The sequence below is a fragment of the Leucoraja erinacea genome, chromosome 1, assembly GCF_028641065.1.
Source record: "Leucoraja erinacea ecotype New England chromosome 1, Leri_hhj_1, whole genome shotgun sequence".
NCBI lineage: Eukaryota > Metazoa > Chordata > Chondrichthyes > Rajiformes > Rajidae > Leucoraja > Leucoraja erinaceus.
The window spans coordinates 129,174,101-129,189,561 of record NC_073377.1 but is presented as its reverse complement, the minus strand read 5'-3'; positions in this window follow the sequence as shown (position 1 = coordinate 129,189,561).

Sequence of the window (15,461 nt, the reverse complement as noted above, 5' to 3'; positions counted from 1 at the left end):
ACCTGAGGAGCAACAGACTGGTTCCACCAAGATGCAGTACAGAACATCCTTCTTCCCTGTGGTTATCAAACTATACAATTCCTACTCCTTCTGTCGTGGGTAGAGAGATTCCCTGTCCTGCAACAACTGCCGATTACCTTGGAAGGAAGGAGAATTACCACCAATGCCCTCAGTGAATTGTAAATAGGAGTCACCGCTCATGGCTATGAAAAATTCAAAGAGGAATATACCCCCTGTCTGCGAGAGTGCTAGCCTCCACAGAGACTAAGATGAGCTGGTAATAAATGCACCAAGTCGAGGCTCACATCAACATGCCAAGAATCAAGTTGATGCGGTATATCGAGCGGCTCAAACCAGATTGCATCAGGCAAGTGGAGACATGGAGGACAGGTGCAGCAGGGAAGAGGGTGGGATTGGACTCGGGACAAGTCACCCACATGTCACAAGAGAACATTGGAACCCAGAGTGGAAGATGACTCATCGGATGACAACCGACCCTGGCATGAACACGACGACGAAGAAGATAATCGGCACGGCACATACAACATCAGCTGCAGGACAAGAACTCCAAGTGTGTCGCTGCAGCTGGTCCAAGGTAACATCCATCAGAGGCCTAAAAATACATCAAGGGCGGATGAAGTACTTGAAGGAGCTGAGGCCGGGACCCCACATTGATCAGTATCTCCTGAGAGAAAGATCAAATCAGTCGAGTTAAGCTCAGCGGCCGGATACAATCCACAGTCCAACAAGCATCAATACCCAGTGGCCAAGGGGAGTAATTCAAGCACAACATCTAAGAACCCGGAATCAAGCCAGACACACCCTGCTTTGGAGAAGAACATGCAAATCCACAGACATCATGTGAAGTGGCCAAAGTCCAGCAGCAAGAAAGAGTGGGCAACAATCAACACAGACCTGAGGACGGACTTCAAGGTACAGTGAAGAAGAATCTGGAGAAAATGAGTGATCTGGTCTACTTCTACGGGGTAGAAAGGTTCGGAACCAAAAAAAAGGAAACAACAACACCTCCCAAGCTCAGAAGGCAGCGAGAAATCGAGCACCTAATCAAACAGTGAAGAGATCTGAGGAAACGGTGGAGGAAATCCTCACTGGTGGAAAGAGTGGGCATTAACCTCCTGCAAGCAGATCTGAAGGAATGCCTAGGAAGACTGTGGGGAGCAGAAACCCTCTGAACCTTGACGCAAGAAGGAGAGGCCAAGAACATCCCTCTACAAGGATGCCTTCAGATTTGTGAAAGGACTCTTCACAAAGGAAAAGAGTGGGTCACTTAAGGTGTCAAAGAGGTAATTGGAGGACCACATGAAATCAACGTACACAGACAACCAAAGATTTGAGCAGAGGGGGATTGCTCCAGACATGCCACTCATTCCTCAACCAGTACACCAGTTGAATGACAGCCGCCCAAGGTAGACCGAAGTCGAGAAAGCCCTAAGGAAGGCAAGGGCAGCTTCAGCTCCAGGACCAAATGGAGTTCCATACCGGCTGTACAAAAATGCTCCAAATGTTCTTCGGTTCCTATGGAGGCAAATGAAGATAGCATGGAGAAAGAAAACCACCCCAAAAGCATGGCGAAGAGCAGGCGGAATGGTGATCCCCAAGGAAAAAGATGCCTCAAACATCGACCATTTCCAGCAAATCAATCTCTTGAATGTTGAAGGGAAGATCATCTTTAGCATTGTTGCTCAAAGGATGATAACCTACCTGAAAGAGAACAACCTGATTGACACGTCGTTACATAAAGCAGGTATACCAGGCTTCTCTAGGTGCTTAGAGCATACAAGCATGATATGGCATCAAATCGAGTCTGGAAAAAGGGAAGGAAGAGATCTGCACGTCTTATTCCTGGACCAAGTCAATGCTTTTGGATCTGTTCCCCATTCTCTCCTCTGGACAGCCTTTGAGATCTTCCATGTGCCAAAGACCATTACAAACCTGGTCAGAAACTACTTCCAAGATTTGCAATTCTGCATTATAACAACAGAATACACGACATCATGGCAATCACAGGAGGTGGGAATAATGGCACCATCTCCCTGCTAACCTTCACCATGGTGATGGAAGTGATCATCCAAGCTTCCAAGTGGGTTGGAGGAGGAGAGCGGCTGCAGTCTGGGCAGCGGCTACCTCCCATTTGCGCCTACATGGATGAAGCATCTACATGGACGACAACCATTGCATGTAGCAAGTGCCTGCTGGAACAGCTTCATGCAAACATAACATGGGCCCGGATGAAGTTGAAACCCAGCAAATCCAGGAGCATATCCATCGTCAGAGGAAAAATCGTAGACAAGTGATTCCACATTGATGAAACACCCATTCCGATGGTGTGAGAGCTGCCAGCCAAGAGCTTAGAATGATGGTACAATGCAAGCCTCAAAGACTCAGACCAGTGTGAGCAACAGGGAAAAAAACATCAAAGGCCTTGCTATCATAGATAAGACATCGCTTCCTGGTAAGCTGAAACTGTGTGCCTGCACTTTGGATTGCTCCCCTGTCTAATGTGGCCTCTGAAAATCTATGATATCGCCATCACCAAAATCAAGAAGCTAGAGAGGACAGTCAGTTCATACATCAAGATGTGGCTTGGACTCCCACGTTGCCTCAGCGATATCGGCTTGTATGGACACAGCACTGCCTGCTCTAGCCTCACAGAAGAATACAAATGCACCAAAGTGAGGCTGGACATGACCCTGACCGAGTCTCAAGATGAAGCGGTATGAGCGGCTGCTCCCAGACTGGCAACTGGGAGGAAGTGGACCCCATCGGAGGCTGTACAGCAAGCAAAATCTGCTCACAGGCATGGAGGCATTGTAAGACAGGTGCAGCAGGGAAGAGATGGAATTGGACCTGGGACAAGTCGATCCACAAGGCACAAGGCAACATCCACCCAAAAAAGGAAGCTGGTAGTTATTGAGGTCCGTCAGCAAGAAGAGGCAGAGAAATGCGCAAAGGCAGTCTCGCAGCCCAAACAGGGCCAGTGTACGACCTGGGAAAACCTGGAGCATTGTAAGCTTACCTTGAAGGATCTGTGGGAAATGGAAGGAAGCCGTCTTAGCTTCATCATTAGAGCCACCTACGACGTTCTTCCCACACCCAAGAACCTAAACCAGTGGCTTGGAGAAGATCCCTCATGTTCTTTCTGCCAAACCCCAGCAACACTAAGGCACATCCTCATGGCTGCAAAACCAGTCCTTCACAAGGCCGCTACACCTGAAGGCACAATCAGGTCCTGCGACAACTGGCAATTACCTTGGAAGGAATTAGAACTACCACCAAAGCCTGGTTTCTCGAACACCACCCCTTTAGTAAAGGCAGGCAACTTCCAGAGAAGCCATTTGCAAGAAAGGAACCGACCCTCCTGGACACTGCCCGGGACTGGAAAATGCAGGCTGATCTAGACCAGAAGCTCATCTGTCCACCAGAGATCATCACAGCTAATCTCAGGCCGGACCTGATCTAGTGGTCAACCTCACAGAAGTTCCTGTATATCGTGGAGTTAACTGTGCCTTGGGAGGCTGCAGTTGGTGAAGCACATGAACGCAAATGTCTGAAGTATTCAGACTTAGCAGCCGAGGCAGAACAGCGCGGCTGGTGTACCCAGGTGCTCCATGTAGAGGTTGGTTATAGAAGGTTTGTAGCCATGTGAATAACCAGCCTCCTGAAGGGAATGGGAGTTCGAGGACAGGCCTTCCGGCAAGCCGTCAGGTCGCTGTCAGAGGCTGCTGAGCCAAACAGCAACTGGCTGTGGCTGAAGGGGAAGGACTCCAACTGGGCTGCAAAATGACCAGCAAGAGGGGTAAAACGGAGGGGAGCGCACCTGGGATGCCAGGTGTTTCTATTGAGTCCTCTGGAGGTGTCGTGGGCCTATCAACGAAAAACACCAAGGAAGGAGGGTGCCCACCTGATGACCCCAATGAAATCATTACCCCTAACCACTCAATATATTAAGAAGGTGCCAATTATAGTAGGGATTGTAATATCAAGTCCTAAAAGCTGAACTGCACCTCTCTCAAATATGCCTTTTATCCTCAAGGCTAATAACCTGGAAGCAAGAGCCCAAAGGCTGGAGTTAGCAAATAATCCAAATGCTGCTCTGCTTCCTCAGGAGCTCAACGATAATTTCAAAGGGAAAGAAGCCAGCATTTAGATATACATGGTCATGTAATAGATAATTAGTACATTTGTTTTGGCGGTGTTAATTAAATCAAAAATATTATGTTGTATTCAAAAAGAACTCTGCTAATAATGCAGAACGGATCTCAGTTCAGTATTTCATTAAAAATAAATATTGCAACATTTAGACGATTAGATGAAAGTTATCATGTTTTTATCATCACGACCCTTATGCCACCAATTAAAACCAATGACATTAACGCTACTTTGAAATGTTCACTGCTGACAGACTGCAACTGAATGATATCAGCTGGGCACTGAGCAGAACTTGTTTGCTCAGCGAGCTGTCTTTAACTGAGAAAAAAATTATTTTCTATTAATAAGGCAAAATAAATCCTTAAGGATAGGACATCTAGTGACAGTTTAAGGGATATAATTACATTAAACTGTCTGTGGAGAGCCCAACTCGAGTAGATACCATGCTGGATCTTGTATTGGGAAACAAGCCTGGCCATGTGACTGATATTAGATTGAAGAGCAGTTTGGAGGTAATGATCACAATTCCATAAATTTTAATTTTGTTTTCAATAGGGACAGGTCTAGGTGTTAGGGGGAGGTACTTGGGTCAAGGCAAATTACAATGTCATCAGGTAGGAGCTAAGGAGGGTAGATTGGGAGCAGTTTTATTATGGAAGTGCTCAGATGACCTGTCGGAGGCATTTAAAAGCCAACTGATCAATGTGCAGGTTCAGGAAGTTGTATAAGGAAGATAGATTAGTTTGGCAAAGTAAGGGAACTGTGGATGACAAAGGGCTTGTAAACTTGGTCAGGATGAAAAAGGAAATGTATGTCAGATTTAAGTAGTTGCCATCAGACAGGACTTACAAGGTATATTAAACAAGTAGGAAATAACTCAAACAGGTGATTAGAAGGACCAAAAGGCCATGAAATGTCATTGGCAAGTTGGATTGAGGAAAATTCCAAAACATTTTACAGGTATATTAAAAACAAATGGGTGACCACGGAGAAGGTAGGACCACTCAAAGATTAAGGAGGGAAACTATGCTTGAGGTTGGACAATGTAGGTAAGGTACTAAATGAATACTTTGCATCTGTATTCACCTCGGAAAAGGAAGGAGGGCAGTGAGATCAGTGTGCAAACATGGCAGAACAGTTGGTGGATAAGTCCCCAGAGCCTAATAGCATGTATCCCAGTTTATTGAAGGATGCAAGAAAGGAGATTGTAGTGGCCTCAACGAGGATCTTTGCTTATTTTTTAGTCACAGGTGATGTCCACAGTAGGACTGGAGAGTGACCTGTGTTGTTCTTTTGTTTAGTAAGTTAAGTAGAGAGAATCCAGGGAACTATAGGCTATGAACCTCATGTCAGTGGTAGGGAAACTATTGGAGTGGATTTTTTGAGATAGGATTTACTCCCATTTAGAAGAGAATGGGCTAATTAGGGATAGCCAACAATGTTTTGCACCGGCAGGTCGAGTCTTACGAACTTGATTATGTTTTTTCAGTAAGTGACAAAGGAAATTGATGATGGTAGGGCTGTCGATGTTGCACACATGGATTTTAGTTCATGTTCAAAAGTGATAGGAGTAGAATTAGGCCATTCAACCAAGCAAGTGTTCTCTGCCATTCAATCATGACTAATCTATCTCTTCCTTTCAACCCCATTTTCCTGCATTCTCCCCATAACCCCTGACACCTGTATTAATCAAGAATCTATCTATCGATCTTTGCCTTAAAAATATCCATTGCTTTGAATTCCACAGCCTTCTGTTGTAATGAATTCCACAGATTCACCACCCTCTGATGAAATAAATTCCTCCTCATCTTCTTCTTAAAGTAACAGCCTTTTATTCTAAGGCTATAACCTATGGTCCTAGATTCTGCCACTAGTTGAAACATCTTCTCTGCATCCGCTCTATCCAAGCCTTTCACCATTCGAAAAGTTTCAATGAGCTCACCCCTCATCCTTCTAAACTCCAGAGAGTACAGGCCCAGTGGCATCAAACGATCATCATATGTTAACCCGCTTATTCCTGGGATCATTCTTGTAAACCTTAGGAATGCTTTTGATAAGGTTCCTCACGATAGGTTGATCCAGAAAATTTAGATGTACGGCTTTCAAGAAGACTTGGTCATATGGTATTCAGAACTGGCTTATTATAACTTAAAATTATGAAAGGCATGCATAGGGTAGACAGTCAGAACCTTTATCCTAGGGTGGAAACGTCCAGCACTAGAGAGAATAGCTATAAATCGAAAGGGGGCAAGCTTAATTGAGATGCATTAAAGTTTTTTACACAGAGGCTGTAACATTGCCAAGGGTGGCGGTAGAAACAGATATGATAGTGCCGTTAAATTTGGCTTTTGAATAGGCACATGGAAGTGCAGGGAACAGAATATAGATCGTGCACAGGCAGAAAACATTGTGCTCCGATGGGCCCATTGCTATGCTGTACTATGTTCTATGCTCTAAATGGTGTGAATGATATGTTAAAAATGACACCACTGTTGAGAGGAGATCATCTACTGAATGCATTCTGTGGACTGAGGGAAGTGTTTGAACAGTTATTTTGGAAACTGTTTTCTGAAACACTTCAAGGTCTCGCAATGTCAGCAGAGAGTCCCATTACATAGTATGAAATATAAGAATGTAGTGCTATTTATTCATAATTCTCCCAAGACTAGTCGACGATGATTATTGTATGAATTTTGAGCTCCACTTTTAGTAAAATGGGCTGAACCATGCTTTACATAGAGCATGATTCAATGGGACTGTGATTGATTCCAGGAAAGCCTCGGGCTCACTAAAATGGATTGCAATTGGAAGTATCCAGTCCAATTTCATGATTGGCGTGATTTCACTAACAGAATGTACTCCAGGTAAAATTGATTTCTGGACTGTGTTTTGTTTAAAACGTATCACTATGCAACCCAATTCCATTAAAATATTTCTTAAGGAATGAAGTAAGAACGTTGACAGTCAGCCATGTTTCGCATATACATTGGGGAAGCAGTTCCTGCTCGGTTGAAAATAACTGCTGAAACAGACCCACATTAGTTAATTGACTGCACAAATTATTTGTACCTGTATATGCAATCATATTTTTGGAAAGTTAAGCTCTTAATGGAACAATTCAGCTATCTCACAGTCACTGCATTGCAAATATCCTTCACTGGCCAATGTTCTCCAGCTGTTCAGAGAAGCTGGTTGACCGAGTGCAAGAGCAATGAAAAGAATATCAGACCCTAAATTATAGAAGCAAACCCTGTTCTAATCAACTGTTGTTCATTGCAAATTAGCCCTCAAAATATGCCTTAGAACTGGAATTGGGTAAATTGATGTTCCAATTATTCAATGCATTATTCTAAACTACTTAAACCTAATTAACACCATGAAATGAGATATCCAATGAAGAAGGAATCGCAGGAAATTTTAAGAAAATTGAGTGAGTTTGCAATATGGTCATTTGAAGTTCCACACAAAGTGGGATTGTAATATGTGACATTAGGCCAACCTAGTGAAGGTAGCTCAGAGATCGTGTTCGAAGAGGCAGAGTAGAAATTAGTTTAGGGAATTGTTCACATTGCAAGGCACCGCAAGCTGGAGCAAAGATAAACATATGGAAGTTGGTATTTAGTCTAAGAGAAAAAAATAAGATAAGATAAGCAGAGTCCAGTCAGAAAGACACAACCATAATTTATAGCACCCATAAACAGACAAAAAAGGATGTCAAGCAAAAGTAGACACGTCCTAGCTGTTAGACAAATAGAGGTAACTGCTACAGGGACAGACAAGGATCAAATTTTTCACACAGAGAGTGGTGAATCTCTGGAACTCTCTGCCGCAGAGGGTAGTCGAGGCCAGTTCATTGGCTATATTTAAGAGGGAGTTAGATGTGGCCCTTGTGGCTAAGGGGATCAGAGGGTATGGAGAGAAGGCAGGTACGGGATACTGAGTTGGATGCTCAGCCATGATCATATTGAATGGCGGTGCAGGATCGAAGGGCCGAATGGCCTACTCCTGCACCTAATTTCTATGTTTCTATGTTTCTAAATACTATGAAAAAAATCAGGTCATTGATAAATTGTTGTGAAAATGTAGGATCTGCATGTAACCATTGAAACACGAACACCATAAATTGCTAGTGGAGCATCTTTGAGCCCCCACTCAATGCTTCCCCAGTATAAACACTGCAATAATGCCTCAATAAACCAATTTATTCAAGAGACTCACCACTGCCGTATGAGAATCTATTTGTGTGTTGAACAGATCTGAGCCATAAGCAGAAAAATACTATATTATCATTGCACTAAATTAGTTATTTATTGAACTTTTTCTGTTTTTTCTCTCTCCCCGTTATGTACTATGTTAACATATTCACATATTCTGTTGTGCTGCAGCAAGTAAGAATTCCATTTTTCCATCCGGGACATATGACAATAAAACACTCTTGACTTGACTCTTGACTCTTGCCCTATAGGTCAAACACACAAATATCTCCAACATTCCGTTTGCAAAGACAAAAAAAAAGTTTTAATTATATGGTGCTTTCAATTTAATCCTAATTTTGCTCCATACCGTGTCTAGTCCTGACATCTTGGATTTAATTTCACCATTTTTGACGCCATTGTTCTTGCTCAGATATATGTTGTGACGTTGAAGATGTATTGAACTGATCATTTCAAACTGCACCAAACAATACAAGGTAGACACAAAATGCTGGAGTAACTCAGCGGGACAGGCAGCATCTCTGGAGAGATGGAATGGGTGACGTTTCAGGTCGAGAAACATCACCCATTTCTTCTCTCCAAAGATGCTACCTGTCCCGCTGAGTTACTCCAGCATTTTGTATCTACCTTCCATTTAAACCAGAATCTGCAGTTTTTTCTTACACATGAAACAATCCAATACAGCAAAAGGTGCAGAGCAGATTTAAGAGGAGGTTATCAGGCTGGAGAATTACAGTTATGAGGGAAGACATGGGTTTATTTTCTCTGGAATAAAGGAGACTGAGGAGATTTAACCAAGATATAACATGGGCCGTGCTATAGCCCCTCCACTTTTTTGGCGAGGCATGCTTCATAACCCGTAAATATCCAGCCTGCAGGCGTATTTTTCTCTTCTTCTGAGGACTTCTGCATCCAGAATATCAGAACAAGTGCACAGTGAATGCGGCAAAACCACGACCAGCCGTGGCGGAAACCGACTGCCCCGCAAAAACCCTCCCACTCCTCCGCTCAATGGCCAATCACAGCACGGTTCACAGTCGAGATATGGGGCAGTGAACGAAGTGCTGTGATTAGACGCCAAGCGGAAGGGAAGCGGTGGGCCCGTGGACCCCGAAAGAGAGAGAGAGTCGGCCCTGAGAGAGGCAGTATCGGGAGAGCGAGAGAGAGCGAGAGCGAGAGCGAGAGAGAGAGAGAGAGAGAGAGAGAGAGAGAGAGAGAGAGCGGCTGTGTCTTTCACAGCTCCAGGGGCTGAGAGGTTTTAACCAGCCTTTCAAGGTTTATTTGGACGAAGGAGCAGGAAGAGAGAGAGAGAGAGAGTTTAACTTATTGTTGGACTGTTGAAACTTTCAATTGCTTTAAAAAAATTCCTCCATAATTGCGAAAATCCCTGAGACTTCTCTACATTGTCGAGGGAGCAGGGAGCGGCTGTCATTGGCGGACTGCCAAGAGTACCTGGCTATCGAGGGTTTGAAGTTTTTCGGTGCCTTTGTCATGTTTTGGCACTGTTTCTCTGCCCTAAAGTTATTTTTGCACAGTGCGGCTGCCTGGCTTAATGTGAAGAAGGTGCTTTTGCATCGGCAAGACAGGGTGAGCTGCTTTCGGATGTGGATGAGCTGGGAATTTTCCTTCTTCAGCTGGAGGTCTTTGTTTTTTGAGGATTGCTTGGACTGTGACTGTCCCTGGGAATTAATTTGCTGAGCTGCTGGGGTGCCGGGAGCTGGTTTGTGCCTCTGTCCGGATGGCGATGGTGGGGGCTCGGCCGAAGGAGAGGAGCTATGCAGCAGTGACATCAGCAGCGGAAGTGAGGCCATCTGAATATGAGCCTCATGTTGACTTGGACTGGGACAGTTTTGGTATCTCGGTTCAAACTGGGCCCCAGATGTCCAGGAGAGTAATTACAAAGGCTATGAATGCCCTTCTTGGGAGAGGGGCTATTGTATCTTCTGAGCTCGAGAGGGGAAAGGTTGAGATGATGTAGGAGGATGTGGCCACAGTGTTGGAGAGGGGGATTTCAGTGGGCGGGGGGGGGGGGTCCATATACAGGTGGACCCGTGGGTGTCCAGGGTGAGACCGGCTCCCCTGCTGAGTTGCCTTACATGTATTCCGGATGCGACACTCATACCGTACCTGTCTCAGATTGGGGAGGTGTGGTCTAAGTGTTTTAGGCTCATGCACCCTGGGGGGGACCCGGAGGAAAAAGGGATTCTCAGTTTCAAGAGGAGGGTGTTTGTGAAGGTGGGGGTGGGGGAAGGCGATGAGGGGAGCTTGGAGGTGGAGTGCAGGGGTCTCCCTAGAACCGTGCGTTGGAGTTGGAGAAAGGCATGGTGTCATGCATGCGGTGGTTATGGACAGTATGGGTATCAGAGCAGAGAGGCAGGGGGGTGTAAAATGAGGGTAGAAGCAATAGGTAGCAAGGTGAAAAGTAAAAGTGGCAGGCAGACAAAACCAGGGCAAAAATCAAAAAGGGCCACTTTTCAACATAATTGTATAAGGGGTAAGAGCGTTGCAAAAACAAGCCTGAAGGCTTTGCGTCTCAATGCAAGGAGTATTCGTAATAAGGTGGATGAGTTGAACGTGCAGATAGCCATTAATGATTATGATACAGTTGGGATCACGGAGACATGGCTCCAGGGTGACCAAGGCTGGGAGCTGAACGTCCAGGGATATTCAATATTCTGGAGGGATAGAGAGAAAGGAGAAGGAGGTGGGGTAACGTTGCTGGTTAGTATGGAGATTAACGCAATGGAAAGGAAGGACATTAGTTTGGAGGATGTGGAATCGGTATGGGTAGAGCTGCGAAACACTACGGGGCAGAAAACGCTGGTGGGTGTTGTGTACAGGCCACCTAACAGTAGTAGTGAAGTTGGAGATGGTATCAAACAGGAAATTAGAAATGCGTGCGACAAAGGCAAAACAGTTATAATGGGTGACTTTAATCTACATATAGATTGGGTGAATCAAATTGACAGGGGTGCTGAGGAAGAGGATTTCTTGGAATGTATGTGGGACAGTTATCTAAATCAACATGTAGAGGAACCAACGAGAGAGCAGGCTATTTTAGACTGGGTATTGAGTAATGAGGAAGGGTTAGTTAGCAGTCTTGTTGTACGTGCCCCCTTGGGCAAGAGTGACCATAATATGGTTGAGTTTTTCATTAGGATGGAGGGTGACATTGTTAATTCAGAAACAATGGTTCTGAACTTAAAAAAGGTAACTTTGAAGGTATGAGACATGGATTGGCCAAGATTGACTGGCAATTAATTCTAGAAGGGTTGACGGTGGATATGCAATGGAAGACATTTAAAGACTGCATGGATGAACTACAAAAATTGTTCATCCCAGTTTGGCAAAAGAATAAATCAGGGAAGGTAGTGCATCCGTGGATAACAAGGGAAATCAGGGATAGTATCAAAGCGAAGGATGATGTGTACAAATTAGCAAGAAAAACCAGCATACCAGAGGACTGGGAGAAATTCAGATAAAAGCAGAGGAGGACAAAGGGCTTAATTAGGAAAGGAAAAATAGATTATGAAAGAAAACTGGCAGGGAACATAAAAACTGACTGGAAAAGTTTTTATAGATATGTGAAAAGAAAGAGATTAGTCAAAACAAATGTAGGTCCCTTGCAGTCAGAAACAGGTGAATTGATCATGGGGAACAAGGATATGGCGGACCAATTGAATAACTACTTTGGTTCCGTCTTCACAAAGGAAGACATAAATAATCTGCCAGAAATAGCAGGGGACCGCAGGTCAAAGGAGTTGGAGGAATTGAGTGAAATCCAGGTTAGTCGGGAAGTGGTGTTGGGTAAATTGAATGGATTAAAGGCCGATAAATCCCCAGGGCCAGATAGGCTGCATCCCAGAGTACTTAAGGAAGTAGCTCCAGAAATAGTGGATGCATTAGTAATAATCTTTCAAAACTCTTTAGATTCTGGAGTAGTTCCTGAGGATTGGCGGGTAGCAAACGTAACCCCACTTTTTAAGAAGGGAGGGAGAGAGAAAACGGGAAATTACAGACCAGTTAGTCTAACATCGGTAGTGGGGAAACTGCTAGAGTCAGTTATTAAAGATGGGATAGCAGCACATTTGGAAAGTGGTGAAATCATTGGACAAAGTCAGCATGGATTTACGAAAGGTAAATCATGTCTGACGAATCTTATAGAATTTTTTGAGGATGTAACTAGTAGCGTGGATAGGGGAGAACCAGTGGATGTGGTGTATCTGGACTTCCAGAAGGCTTTCGACAAGGTCCCACATAAGAGATTAGTATACAAACTTAAAGCACACGGCATTGGGGGTTTAGTATTGATGTGGATAGAGAACTGGTTGGCAAACAAGAAGCAAAGAGTAGGAGTAAACGGGTCCTTTTCACAATGGCGGGCAGTGACTAGTGGGGTACCACAAGGCTCAGTGCTGGGACCCCAGCTATTTACAATATATACTAGACTAAGTGGGACCCGTTGGGTCCCAGCATCACACAGGAGGGCTGGTCATCCAACGCAATATTCCACCTCTTCACCAATTCTAATATTGGTGGCCAGTGGGAGGGGGGCTTTCTGGAGTGCTAGTATGGGTGTTGTGGGCTGAAGGGACTGGTTTCCAGAGGGCTAGTATGCAAATTGTGCGCCAAATGGATTCTTGGGCTGGCGTCTCAGTCATTCAAGCCTGTTGTGCTGGCACCTCACTCACTCACGGCTGGTGCGCTGGTAGTTGACTCACGGCTAATCCTTGAAATTCTATTTCAAGCAGGGTATAAGGCCACCAAATTCAAGTGCAGTTTCTTACCCCTTCTAGCAGGGTGCAAGGCCACCAAATTCAAGTGCAGTTTCATACCATTTGAAGTAGGGTGCAAAGCCACTAAAGACAGCGAGTCATGACCTCTCCCTCCCTCCATCTTGCAGAGACTGAGCCACACCCACATTTCCGGGTTTTATAACCCCCCCCCCCCCCCAACCGGAAAAGGTGTGGCTTTAATGGAGTGATTGACAGGAGAGAGATTTTTGTTTAAACTAATAACACTTTTATTTTTCATTGATGGGAAGAATTCTCTGCACCTGCTCAGCGGAGGGGGGCTGAGTAAGATGGCCAAAAATCACAGCCATTTTAGCAGCGTTTTATCTAAAATCAATATGCAGTGCAAACAGGAAGTAAGTGCATTTACAGTAGTGCCTTTTAACTGCAAGCCAAAGCACCCAAGCCACCATTTGCAGTAAGTAGTGCCTTTTAACATCAAGCCATTGCATCCAAGCCACCATTTGCAGTAAGTAGTGCCTTTCAAATTCAAACCACACCCAAGCCACACCCAAGCCACTATTAGCAGTAAGAGGTGCCTTTCAACTTCAAGTCAAAGCTCCCAAGCCACCATTTGCTGTAAGTCTGTGAGGTGCGGGAATTTCTAAAAACAAGCCGTACCAGCAGGACAAAGATTGATGCCGCTAAGAGACGGTGGGTTGATCTGCCGGACTTAGTTAAAACTCTCGAGGCTATCCTTGCCAACAAGGATAGTGATCACCCTGACTCTGAGCAGTGCCAGCTTAGGGACTTTTTGGAGTTCCTAAGAGAGAGGGCTACAGAGCCCACGAGGAGAAGTGTGAGGGTTTCAATTTAGTGTGCCAGTGCATTCACGTTAGCTACATTAAACTTAAACGGGAGTAGAGCGAGTTTTCGCAGATTCCAACTTTTATCGGTCCTTAGGGAGGGGAAATTTGCAGTGTGTTTTCTGCAGGAGATGCATACTGTTGTTAGTGATGAACACACCTGGAGATTGGAGTGGGAAGGTGAGGTCTATATGAGTCATCATAGCTCAAATTCCAGTGGGGTGGCCTTTCTGTTGGCTCAGAATTTCCTGCCCAATATTATAAAAGTGCAAGAAGTTGTGCCAGGACGTTTACTCCATCTGGCCGTGAGCCTGGACAGCATGCCATTGCATTTCATTAACGTGTATGCTCCCAGCTCCGGCACGATGCAGGCCGGCCTACTTCAGGAGGTGATTGCTCTGTTGAGCACTATTGATAGGGGAGAGTGTGTCTTCCTTGGGGTGGACTTTAACTGCACACTTGAGGTGCGAGATTGTTCTGGTACTCAGTATGCCACTGCTGCAGTGAAGAAGCTGAGAGGGTTGATTGATTGTTTTGAGTTGGTTGATGCGTGGCGGGACCTCAACCCAGATTCCACGGCTTTTTCGCGGAGGTCTGAGGGCGGTGGTTCCCGCATTGATCGAATATATATCTCCCGAACGTTTGTTTCCCGTGTCTCAGCGGCCTCAATGCAGCTAGTGCCATGCTCGGACCACTGTCTGGTGCGTGTGGATTTTAATCCAGCGCACGCTAGGGCCGGGTCTGTGGACTGGCACTTTAATAACCGGCTGCTGGAGGATCGGTGTTTCCGGGAGTCATTCAGTCGGTTTTGGGTGAGGTGGAGAGAGAGGCAGAGGTGCTTCTCCTCCCTAAGGCAGTGGTGGGACGTGGGGAAAGCTCACATACGTCTTTTTTGTAAGGAATACACGTGGGGTTCGACCGGGCGGCGGGACTCAGCGGCCGAGAGGCTTGAGAGGGAGCTGATGGACGCAGAGTCTCGCCTGGGTCAGGTTGGAGGTGACTCTTGCGAATGGGGTGTGTTTCAGGAGAAGAAGGAAGCCTTGAGGAACCTGCAACTTGAGCGGTCCCGAGGCGCTTACGTAAGGGTGCGGGTCCAGATGCTGCACGATCTGGATCGAGCTTCGGCTTTCATTTTCTCTCTGGAGAAGAGGCGGGGAGCCCGCAAGCAGCTCGTAGAGAGAGAGGGAAGTGAGTCGACAGAGACAGATATATCCCCCCACTTTTTGTGTTAGGGGATGGCTTGTAGTATCCCCCAGTTTGTGGAGGTGGAGCAACAACAAATAATAATAATTGTGCCACCCTCCCCGTGCTCAGTCCCTCTGCTTCCTCACCGGGTACCCCCGAGGCCGGTCAGTCCCCCCACTTTCAAAAACATTCCGCAGCCCCTGTGTAAAACACGATGAGAAAGTTAGACAGGGCGAAAAGGGAAGAACTGTTTAACTAGACAAAGAAGTTGACAACTATGGAACTGGTTTTAC